Raw genomic sequence first — 12730 nt, forward strand, 5'->3', positions numbered from 1 at the left:
CTCTGTCGGATGAAAGCAGCTGCTCTCATCTCTCCCTCTCCTCTCTCTGTCTCTCTCCTCCCCCTGCTAACGTCATACCGCCCCTCCCTCCCTCCCTCCCTCCCTCCCTCCATCACTCGACCTTCACTGTAAAAAATGACATTAAAGAACCTTTCTATAGCGTGTAGAGGAGTATTAGACAGTCGGTATTGTGACTTTAATGTCAGAACTCAGATACATTTTTAAATATAGATAAACTATATCATCACAGTTTCCTAAAATACCTCAGCTGTATAATTTATAGACATGTTTTTGGATGAGATCTCCACTTTGGAGCAGAATTGACATTTTAATGGAATTTTTCTGCATCAAGTTCTGCCTCAAATGTCTTTATTTATGTAAAGGAAACTCTGGCCAGGTCTGTTATTGGGGCGCCCCCCCCCCCCCATCTTTATGTGTTTAGGGAGTGTTGTACTTCGAGAGCTAAGATTAACTGGAGTCAAATTCCTTGTTTGGTTACAAAACCCTGGCCAATAAAACTGGTTCTGGTTCTGGTTCTGGATCTGGTTCTGGTTCTGGTTCTGGTTCTGAAACAGATTTACAACATGGAAAAGCTGCCAGCTAACACCAGTGAGACGAGACGTTCGATAACCGTACTGAACTGGGAGTAAGATACCCCCAAATTAGGAGCACGCTGGCTACGAGCTCCGTGATGTGATAATGTGATATATTATTATGTTTTTATTATTATTATTATTATTATTATATTATTAATTTATTATTATTTTATTATTATTATATTATTATTATTATTATTTTATTAATATTATTATTATTATTTTATATGTTACTTGATTCTCTTTTCTATTTTAGATAATTTTTTATTATTTATTTATACATTATTTATATGACATGAAAGGGGAGAGAGAGAGAGAGAGGGGGGGGGAATGACATGTAGCAAAGGACCACAGGTCGGAGTCGAACCCGCGGCCGCTGCGTCAAGGAGTAAACCTCTATATATGGGCGCACGCTCTACCAGCTGAGCTAACCAGGCGCCTCATTGCTTGATTTGTTTTTCGGGGGGTTCTCTTTTGACTTTATTATGGTAGTTAATGTGATCAAATCTACGAGGTCAAAAATATCCACACAGCAACCTCAACCACCAGGTCATGTAGAAGGTTGTATTATACACACAGTACAGACTAGTACAGGAGAACATACGAAGAACACATGACATGTACTACATTACATCAGATATACAGCGTACAGGGTACAGCCACAGAGACACACAGACACACACACACACACACACACACACACACACACACAGAGAGACACACACACACACACAGGGAGACACACACACAGACACACACACACAGACACACACACACAGACACACACACACACACACACAGACACACACAGGAGACACACACAGAGAGAGAGAGACACACACACACACAGACACACACACACACACACACACACACACACACACACACACACACACACACACAGAGACACACACACAGAGAGACACACACACACACACACACACACAGACACACACACACAGACACACACACACACACACACACACACACACACACACACACACACACACAGGGAGACACACAGAGAGAGAGAGACACACACACACACACACACAGACACACACACACACCAACACACCACAGGAGACACACACAGAGAGAGAGAGACACACACACACACACACACACACAGACAGCACACACACACAGAGACACACACACAGAGCACACACACACACACACACACACACACACACACACAGAGACACACACACAGAGACACACAGAGACACACACACAGAGACACACACACAGAGACACACACACAGAGACACACACAGAGACACACACACAGAGACACACAGAGACACAGAGACACACAGAGACACACAGAGACACACACACAGACACACAGAGACACACAGAGAGAGACACAGAGACACACACACACACAGAGACACACAGAGACACACACAGAGAGACACACAGAGACACACACAGAGACACACACACACAGAGACACACAGAGACACAGAGACACACAGAGAGACACACAGAGAGACACACCACACACAGAGACACACAGAGACACACAGACACACACACAGAGACACACACACACAGACCCCGAGGAGGCCCCCCAGAGCCCACACACTTGGCACACAGAGAGACACACAGAGAGACACACAGCACACAGCAGACACAGAGACACACAGAGAGACACACAGAGACACACACAGAGACACACACACACAGAGACACACACAGAGAGACACCACACACACCCTGCATTGTTTGTTGTTGCTCTTCATCATTTAAATGTGTTTCTTGTAGAAAAGCCATTTAGATCTTGTCTTTAGAGAGTTTAGAATGGATTTCCTCTTCTACATTATTAGAGCCCCGAAGATATTGTGCATATCTTAATAGTCATCAACGCAAATTATGTCATGAATTACATGTCATAGCTAACTGCAGCTATTGTGTGTGAAGTGGACCAGTCTGTAGCCTTAGCTGGAAACAAGTTCTGTTGAACCTGAAGCGTGTTCTGGGCAAAAATGAACAGGCCCAGAAACACCACAAACATTAACACGAGGTGTGCATTATGAAAACACACAGACCCAATAGAGAAAAATGCAACCTAGATTGTACAATTATTTCTAAAAGAAGTGTAGCTAAGAGGAGGATCAGAAGAAGCAAAACAAAGAAATATACTCTCCCTTTCCTGAATGCATGGCTTTATGGCGATACCAACATGTAAATATTAAAAGTTGCAGAAGAAAAATAAATTCACTGAAAAATAAAAATAAATAAAATAGGAAGCCTCAGTGTAGCAATTTGTTTTACATGAGGGCATTATAAATGTCTCGTTATTCTGCCTTTAACGATTCCAAGCCATTTTGATGCAGTCAGTTTGACGATGTATTCATTAACTTCTTTAATGGTGGAGAATGAGGAGGTGGTGCCGTTGGGATGGACGCGACTTTGATGACAGCAGGGTACAGAAAAGCCGCACCCTTATCCCAGCTTCTCTCAGTTGTTTATGGGCATTTGCAGACTCCTTTCTCTTCCTCACAACCTCCGTGGGGGAAATCCTGGAAGAATGAAAGTTGCTTCCGTCGATGTTTAATCTGCCTTTGTTTCTGGCTGCTTGCAGGATTTGATGCTTGTCAGCGTGGACGTGCAACCTTATCAGGACTGCTCTCGGACCCTCTTTACCGGCAAATCTTGTTTGTTTTTTTGTCCTTGTCCCTGGAGATTTTTTGGATTTGGGACTTTGCCTTTTGCCTGCCTGTTTGTTCCCTGCCTTTTTTAATAAATCCTCAGTTTGAACCTTCTCCTGCCTGCTTGCTTGCTCTCTGCATTTGGGTCCTATTATTCCCTGCCTCCACACAACACGTTTGCATGTTCAACACATGTGGTATCCACTTTTCAAAAAAGTCGACCGGTGTTTTGCCCTCCATACCTTCCTTTAGGCCAATAATAATATAAAGTCGACAATAATAAATGTCGACTTTGGTTTTAATAACTTTCCAGGCGGTCTAATGCCTTCTGCAGTTGAACTTCCACAGCTGCCCCTCGGGGTGTTGTTGTCGTCGACAGGTCCTTGAGGTCTGAGACCCGGCTGTTTGACCATCCCCATCCTTTGTATTAGGCTATCGAAGCTTCTCCGAGACTTCACTTACTGGCTTAAGTATGTTAGCTAGTTTACGGTCCAACATCTTCTCTATATTTGCAGTAACACTGTCCACAATAGCTTTGTCTCATTGTTCACTTAGCTCTTTGTTGTCGGTGGGGTTGATCCCGTACTCTGCCTCATCAGATCATCGTTTTGGCTAGCGTTAGCACGTGCAGCATTAGCTTTAACGTTAGCTTCCTTTTTACATTCTGAACTCTTCTTTCTGCTGGACTCTGGGTGTGCAAAAAATGTGTCAAGTGACGTTATGGAACGAACGTACACCCGACAAAAATCCACCGGTAGGAAAATTAGTTGAAAATTATAGTTTAAGGCAATTCAGCAGGGAGCTGATAACTTTACATCTATTCGGTCGGTGCATCACGTGATTTCCAAAACGCAATTTTCTAATTTTGCGGTTAATGAATATTAATAGCAAAGACTAAAAGGAAAAAACAAGAGCATATTTATATGTGGAACTTAGTTTGTTTGAAAATCACACTGCATTATTAGTTGTTTTAAAAAATATATAAATTTATGGTAGGCCTAACATATTAATTATTATGTATACGTTAATATGTATGTATTAATTAATAAATTAATGTAATAAATATGTTATTATATACCTCAACGCCTCCTCACCTTTGCTGACACCGGTTCCTCAACATCCTCATCCTCCTCGACCTGAGTGCAGCCTTCGATACTGTGAGCCATAACATCCTGCTCACCAGACTCAAAGACCTCGGTATCGAAGGTACTGCACTCAGCTGGCTCCACTCCTACCTTTCCAACAGATCCCATTTCATCTCTCTCCACAACCACACCTCTGCCACAGCCACAGTCACTCAAGGTGTTCCCCAAGGCTCCGCATTTCTGCCCCTCCTCATCATCATCTACATCCTCCCTCTTGGTCAGATACTCCGCCACTTCAACCTGGACTTCCACTGCTATGCTGACGACACCCAGATCTACCTCAGCACCAAATCCCCCACAACTTCTCCCCTCTCCCACATCAACTCCTGTCTGTCAGCTATTAAAACCTGGATGCAACACAACTTCCTCAAACTCAACAGCGACAAAACAGAATTCCTTCTGATCGGCTCCAAATCCACACTCAGCAAAACCAATAACCCCACTATCACCATCGACGGCACCATTGTCTCCCCATCTCCCCAGGCCCGCAACCTTGGCGTTATCTTTGATTCCACCCTCTCCCTTGAGCCTCACATCCGTCAAGTCATTAAAACCTCCTTCTTTCACCTCCGCAACATCGCCAAAATCAGACCCTCTCTCTCACACCCCCCGCGCTGAAAGACTCATTCACGCCTTCATCTCCTCCCGACTGGACTACTGCAACTCACTTCTCTTCGGCATCAGCTCTACCAACATCAACCGACTCCAACTGGTCCAGAACTCAGCCGCCCGCCTCATTACCTGCTCCAAATCCTGGCACCACATCACTCCAGTCCTAAAACAACTCCACTGGCTTCCTATTTCCCACCGGATCACCTACAAAATCCTGGTCCTCACCTACAAAGCCCTCCACCATCTGGCCCCTCATACCTCACTGACCTCCTCTCCCCCTACCAACCCTCACGGTCCCTCAGATCCACCTCAGCCGGTCTCCTCTCCATCCAAAAGTCCAACCTGCGCTGTTTTGGGGACAGAGCCTTCTCCAGGGCAGCTCCCAGGCTCTGGAACTCCCTCCCCCAAGATCCGCACCTCTGAGTCCCTCACCATCTTCCAGTCCCGCCTCAAGACCCATCTCTTCACCTCAGCCTACCCATAGTCCACCTACCCCCTCCCTTTTTCATCTGTATCTTGTTTTGTTCTACTTGTTTTGTTTGCTCGTTTTGTTTTGTTATGTTTTTATAATCTACCCTGCCCTGTAAAGCGACTTTGAGTCCATGAAAAGCGCTATATAAATTCAATTTATTATTATTATTATTATTATTATATTCAGAAGATGATCCTCATATCAGTCACCATGGTTACAGATTGTAGCCATCCTAACCTTTTGTAGCCTTTTTCAAAAATAAGAAGGGACTAGTTTTAGGAAGCATTTTCAGGACATTAAAAGGATAAGCAGATTGATGCCGAGGTCTTTGTTCACAGAGTAAGATTTACTGTACATAGCTTTGTAAACACAACATGTGTTTTGGCATTTTTGGCAAACTTCAGCCTCAGCCTATATACTGCACACGGATACAACTCACACATCTCATTCAACCATTACACAAGCTGAGGAAAAGGTGGTGACGTGGGTCAGAGGGTATCAGAGGTCATAAATAATGAACCAATCCATCGGCTCTGCTCCTATAGACACCTTGGTGTGTATATAACTGGCTTTTTCAAAAATGTTTCGAATTGTTTGGTCTCAGATCTTTTACAGATTGTAAACATGTCTCTTCAAACAGGCATCTTCCCATAGGCGTTAAAAACTGCAGTAATCAAGCCACTCTTAAAAAGAATAACCTAGATACATCACTAATGGACAATTACAGGCCTATATCAAACCTCCCATTTTTAAGTAAAATTATTGAAAAGCGGTTTTTCAACAAATACACTTTTATTGTCCCAAAAGAATATCTTGGATCCCTTACAGTCGGTTTTTGGCAACATCATAGCACTGAGACAGCTCTTCTGAAAATCTTTAATGATATCCACCCAAAGCGCAGATAGTGGCAGAACTACAGTCTTAGTTTTACTAGATCTCAGCTCGCTTTTGACACTGTTGACCACAACATATTATTAAACAGACTGGAAAACTGGGTAGGCCTTTCTGGAACAGTACTATAGTGGTTTGAATCATATTTAAAAATAGAAATTACTATGTGTCAATAGGTAACTATGCATCTGAGCGTACAAGTTTGACATGTGGAGCTTCCCCCGGCTCCATCCTGGAGCCTCTACTGTTTAATATATACATGCTGCCCCTAGCTAAAATCATGGAAAACAACAACATAAACTATCACAGCTATGCGGACGACCACAGATTTATATAACCTTGTCACCCAGAGACTACAGTCCAATACAACACTCGGCCAGGTGCATTGAACAAATCAATGAATGGATGTGCCAGAATTTCCTAAAATTAAATGAAGATAAAACGGAGGTGATCATTTTGGGACCAGAAAATGAACGATTAAAAGTCAATGCTCATCTTCAATCAACAATGTTAAAAACAACAGACAAAACAAGAAATCTTGGCATAATTATGGACTCTGACCTGAATTTTAACAGCCACATTAGGTCAGTAACAAAATCTGCCTATTATCATCTTAAAAATATAGCAAGGGTAAAAGGACTTATGTGCCAACAGGATTTAGAAAAACTTATCCATGCTTTTATTTTCAGTAGACTTGACTACTGCAACGGTGTTATTACAGGTATTCATAAAAGTCTATTAAACAGCTGCAGCTGATTCAGAACGCTGCTGCACGAGTCCTTACCAACACCAAAAAATAGATCACATCACTCCAGTTCTGAAGTCCTTACATTGGCTTACTGTGCATCAAAGAATAGATTTCAAAATACTCATGTTAGTTTATAAGTCACTAAATGGTTTACGACCAATTTACCTTCGAATCTGCTACTACACTATGAGCCGTTGAGATCCTTGAGATCATCAGGGACGGGTCTGCTTCGCCATGCCCAGAGTCGGAACGAAAAGGGAGAAGCTGCGTTCAGCTTCTATGGTCCCTACATCTGGAACAAACTACCGCTAAAATGTAGGTCGGCACCTAATCTCAGCTCTTTTAAATCAAGGCTGAAGACCTTTCTTTTAACACTGCCTTTTCTTAATTCATTTTTGTATTTCAATTTAAAATTTTATTTTTGTGTTCATTCATTTTTTTTATAACTGTTTCTTCATCTGTTACCAATTTGTATGATATTTTTAACTGTGTCTTTATGTTTTGTGTAAAGCACTTTGAATCGCATTGCTGCTGAATTGTGCTATACAAATAAAATTGCCTTGCCTTGCCTTATATGGACAACACCTTTGGCTGGAAGGCCCGTGTTCAAAGTGTGTGTTATCATTTAGAGCAGACACTCACAGTGAATCAGATGGTTTATGTTATACAAGGCTGCATTACAGACAATATTAATATGACTGTCATGAAGGTTGTGTAGAGGAATAGAAACCCGTCTCCACAGGCGCACAGAAAATATGGTCTGATCCATCTTTATTCTCCATGCCAAGTATGTGCATTTATCCTCTAGCAGAAGATATAGGGTACCCCAATGTAAACTTAACATTTCTAAACTATAGGCCTATTCAGACCTACCTCAATTAAATTTAAATAATGTTGGTTGAGGCTGAAGGGGTTGTGCAATAGCTTCATGATATGATGCATATAGGGTTGTGTGTTGGTTGCTCTTGTCACTGTTTGTGAAAGATGAGCAATCGATTGTTGCTGTGTGATGTCCTTCAGTCTGACTACATATCACTTTGTTTATGTTGTTTTTTATTGTAAGTACAGTATATGTCGGCTTTATGATAAAACAATATGTCAAGTGTTATGTGTAAATCATTTCAACTCAAGGCAGATATCCCTCTGGGGACAATAAAGGAGGCTATTGCCTACAAAGTGGTCTCCATGATGTGTTGTTATGTTTAAAAGTAAAACGTTGTCATAGGACTATAGCAAACAAACACCTTGAAAAGGCCCCACCCCCACACTACCATATCCCACCCCAAAAAAAAAAACCACCCCCTCTCTTTTATATTAATTTCTTAACCAACCCCCCAACACCCCTTTTGAAGGCTTGTCATTTAGCAACAGAAGGTGCTGCAAACATAGGACCAGCTGTTACAGAAGGTACTACACACATAGGACCAGCTGTTATAGAAGGTGCTACACACATAGGACCAGCTGTTATAGAAGGTGCTACACACATAGGACCAGCTGGTACGGAAGGTGCTACACACATAGGACCAGCTGTTATAGAAGGTACTACACACATAGGACCAGGCTGTTTATAGAAGGTGCTACACACAAAGGACCAGCTGTTATAGACGGTACTACACATAGGACCAGCTGGTATAGAAGGTGCTACACACAAAGGACCAGCTGTTATAGACGGTACTACACACATAGGACCAGCTGGTACGGAAGGTGCTACACACATAGGACTAGCTGGTATAGAAGGTACTACATACATAGGACCAGCTGGTATAGAAGGTCCTATACACCTAGGACCAGCTGTTATAGAAGGTGCTACACACATAGGACCAGCTGTTATAGAAGGTACTACAAACATAGGACCAGCTGTCATAGTAGGTACTACACACATAGGACCAGCTGTCATAGAAGGTGCTACACACATAGGACCAGCTGGTATAGAAGGTACTACATACATAGGACCAGCTGGTATAGAAGGTGCTACACACATAGGACCAGCTGTTATAGAACGTACTACAAACATAGGACCAGCTGTCATAGTAGGTACTACACACATAGGACCAGCTGTTATAGAAGGTGCTACACACATAGGACCAGCTGTTATAGAAGGTGCTACACACATAGGACCAGCTGGTATGGAAGGTGCTACACACATAGGACCAGCTGTTATAGAAGGTGCTACACACATAGGACCAGCTGTTATAGAAGGTGCTACACACATAGGACCAGCTGGTACGGAAGGTGCTACACACATAGGACCAGCTGTTATAGAAGGTGCTACACACATAGGACCAGCTGTTATAAGGTGCTACACACATAGGACCAGCTGTTATAGAAGGTGCTACACACATAGGACCAGCTGGTACGGAAGGTGCTACACACATAGGATCAGCTGGTATAGAAGGTGCTACATACATCGGACCAGCTGTTGTAAACGTACAACACCTATATAGGACCAGCTGTTATAAAAGGTGCTACACACATAGGACCAGCTGTTATAGAAAGTACTACACACATAGGACCAGGTGGTATAGAAGGTGCTACACACATAGGACCAGCTGTTATAGAAAGCTCTGGATCTCAGCTGTCATGTAGATATGGTCACCAAAGTTTACCCACTGTAAGCACTGTCAAATATGTAAGCTATTTTCCCCTATTTAAGAATTTTAATTTTAAAATCTGATGACACCAGTGTGTTCCCCATCCCGAAAAACCCTAGGGTTTATACAAAATTCCACACTGTGTGTTATTACGTTGCATTACTTACTGGAACAAATCTGAGCAATGTATTGTTGCTGGTGACAAAACCACTGACTATATATATGTGTATGTATATATATATATATATGTATATTGAAGCGATACTGTCGTTAAAGACCCTCTGATCGCTGTCTGCTTCTCTGAAATTAATTCCCGTATTGCATTGTGGGATATCGGCTTTGAATGCGCTCAGCTCAGCTCATATCGTAGCCTACTGATCTGTCTAATTTAGTGTAATATTTCAGCGGTAATAAGACCCAAATAATATTATTTGTCATGTTCAGTCTGTCCCCTTTGTCTTTTGTTTGTTTTCTGGACTTCTTGTTTTATTTTGTAATGTGGGAAACCAGCTGATTTGTGCATGTGGTCATGTTTGTGTTCTTGCAAAGTAGGCTTATATTTTACTCTTTTTTTTTTTTATTAATGTGCTGATAAATTATTTGCAAGACACTTTGTAACTTTGCGATTGGCCACTAATGTGTTTGTTTTCTCAAAGGGGGACCAGTCCAGTCACTGTTTTCTTTACGGTTATTTTTACCATTTGGTTTCTTTTGTTTTTTGTTTCCTTGCCGTTGATTATTTTTTTTGTGATTTCATTTTACAAGTGGTCTTTAGATATATTTTTGATTTAATTGTTTTGACATAGGGTTTCTCTCCCTCAATTTATGTATTATATATTCACAATTTGATCCTGTACAAGGCTGGGTCCATGTCGACACACTGCCTCCTTGTGGTGAGACTAAACTGGGTGACACGCTGCGGTGTGTATGTAGCTTCGACACTGTAGATTTATTTAGTGATTTGCATGATATTTGTAGTGAATCATGTAGAAATAAGTGTGTAGTGCATGTCCTTGTCGGTGCTGGGCCTTCTGTCTCTTCTTTCTGTCTCCCACAGTCGTCTCCTGGAGTGGTGTGCGCGTGCGGACCCGACCTTCCTAATTTGAGAAGAGTAAGACGAAGAAGTATCGCCATATAATTTATTATTTTATTAATCTGCCCTTGCTATTTTAATTGGAAGTCTTTCAAATTTTTGTAATAAAACCAAACTTATTTTTGTAAAATATTTGCCTCCTGTTAATTGTTCCTGTTAGGGCAGAACTAGAGTTGGTCACACAACATAGTAATTACAGTTTTTCTCAAATGCTAAAACACATTTCACAAATGTTTCCTCCATGTTCCCAAATGTCTAAACACAACACCCTTTTCTAAAGCTACATAAACACAACCACACCTTCTCACTTCAAAACTCAAACTTTCACACCAAAAGAGCAGCTCGAAGCTTTCAAAAATGTAAACACTATACACATCATTACACACTACAGCAAAACAATTGAAAACACAATGCTCAATTTGTAAGAAGGTTCTTTGTTTCATAACTGCCAATGCATATTTTTAGAAACTGTACAGTAATGGATCTTCTTAGATCTCTGCAGAGGATTAGGCATTTAGATTTGTGAGTTTCATATGAAGAGTATAAATGTATAGTAAATTCTGCATGTAGACTACTGTAACAACTCAATGCAAAAACAGAATATATTGCACACAACAGTACTCTTGAAAACATGATTAGGGTGTGAAGTTTTTTTATTTACTTTATTCACACCACACACACACCACAATCACTGTGCGGCATCATGTCGCTGAGCTGCATTGGGCCACATCACCTCATCCACATCGCAGGCTATATTGTCTCTTGCCAGGCACCGCGGGAAAAACGCCCTGGAATGGCGAATCCATCCTTGGAAGACCTCCACTGGGATGTCAACACAGGCCAGCTCCATTGCCCTTAGGAGGTTCTCTCTAGTGTATGGTTGTCTGTCATAAACCTTCCATCTCCACGATGAGAAGAACTCCTCTATAGGGTTCAGGAAATGGGGAGTAGGGTGGCAGACAGACGTTTAAAAAGTGGTTACTGTTGGTGGTGAACCACTCTCTGATTTAGTTTGTTCTGTGGAAGCGTACATTGTCCCAAATGATCACATAAATGTGATGTGCGGGCCCAGGATGGTGTTGTTGGCGCTCCAGGAGGATGTCTTTTAGCTCCTCTAGGAAGGTGAGGAGACGTTGGGTGTTGTAAGACCCAAGGACAGCATGCCGGTGGACAAGCCCCTCCAAACCCATGGCCACACAAACAGTAATATTACCCCCGTTGGCCAGGAACCTCAGTGATGGCTCTTTGGCCAATGATGTTATGGCCTCTTTGCCTTCGTTTCTGCAGGTTGAAGCCAGCCTCATCCAGTAAGAGGTACTCATGAGGTCTGGCCATCGCGTCCAACTGTAATATCCTCTGTGAAAATGTGAAAGTGCACAGGTGTTCAGAGAAACAGTCAATCAGGTAGCACAGTATTGTCCAGAAGTAATGTAGGCCACTGAGCAACACAGTATGTCCACTAACTGTACTGTGAACATGGATGTATACTTACTTGCACATACCGTAACGTAGGTCTTTGTGTCGCGCAGAGTTGCGCTCAAAGGGAACCCTATAGACCTGTTTCATCCGCATCTTTTGGCGATGGAGAACTTCGGTCTATTGTGGCCAAGCTGACATCATCAATGCTCTCAAAGTTGACATTATCGGCAATGACTTTGTCTCTGATCTCCGGAGTCTGATGAGGGTTGTTCTCATGAACCATATCCACAATGAGGGTTTCTTGTGCCGCTGTAAATATGGCAACCCTCCCACCTCTATGTGGCATTCTTTCAACTCTAAAGAAAGAAACATGTGTTGTCAATTGACATGTTTTACAATACAGTAACAACTGATTTGAAACCAATAGACTACTTTCACAGGCTTGTAAAATTGTATTTTGACAAAAAGCAATAGAGTAAAATACCTGTTGTGTTGTCGAGATG

The sequence above is a fragment of the Perca fluviatilis genome, chromosome 16, assembly GCF_010015445.1.
Source record: "Perca fluviatilis chromosome 16, GENO_Pfluv_1.0, whole genome shotgun sequence".
In the NCBI taxonomy this organism is placed as follows: Eukaryota; Metazoa; Chordata; class Actinopteri; order Perciformes; family Percidae; genus Perca; species Perca fluviatilis.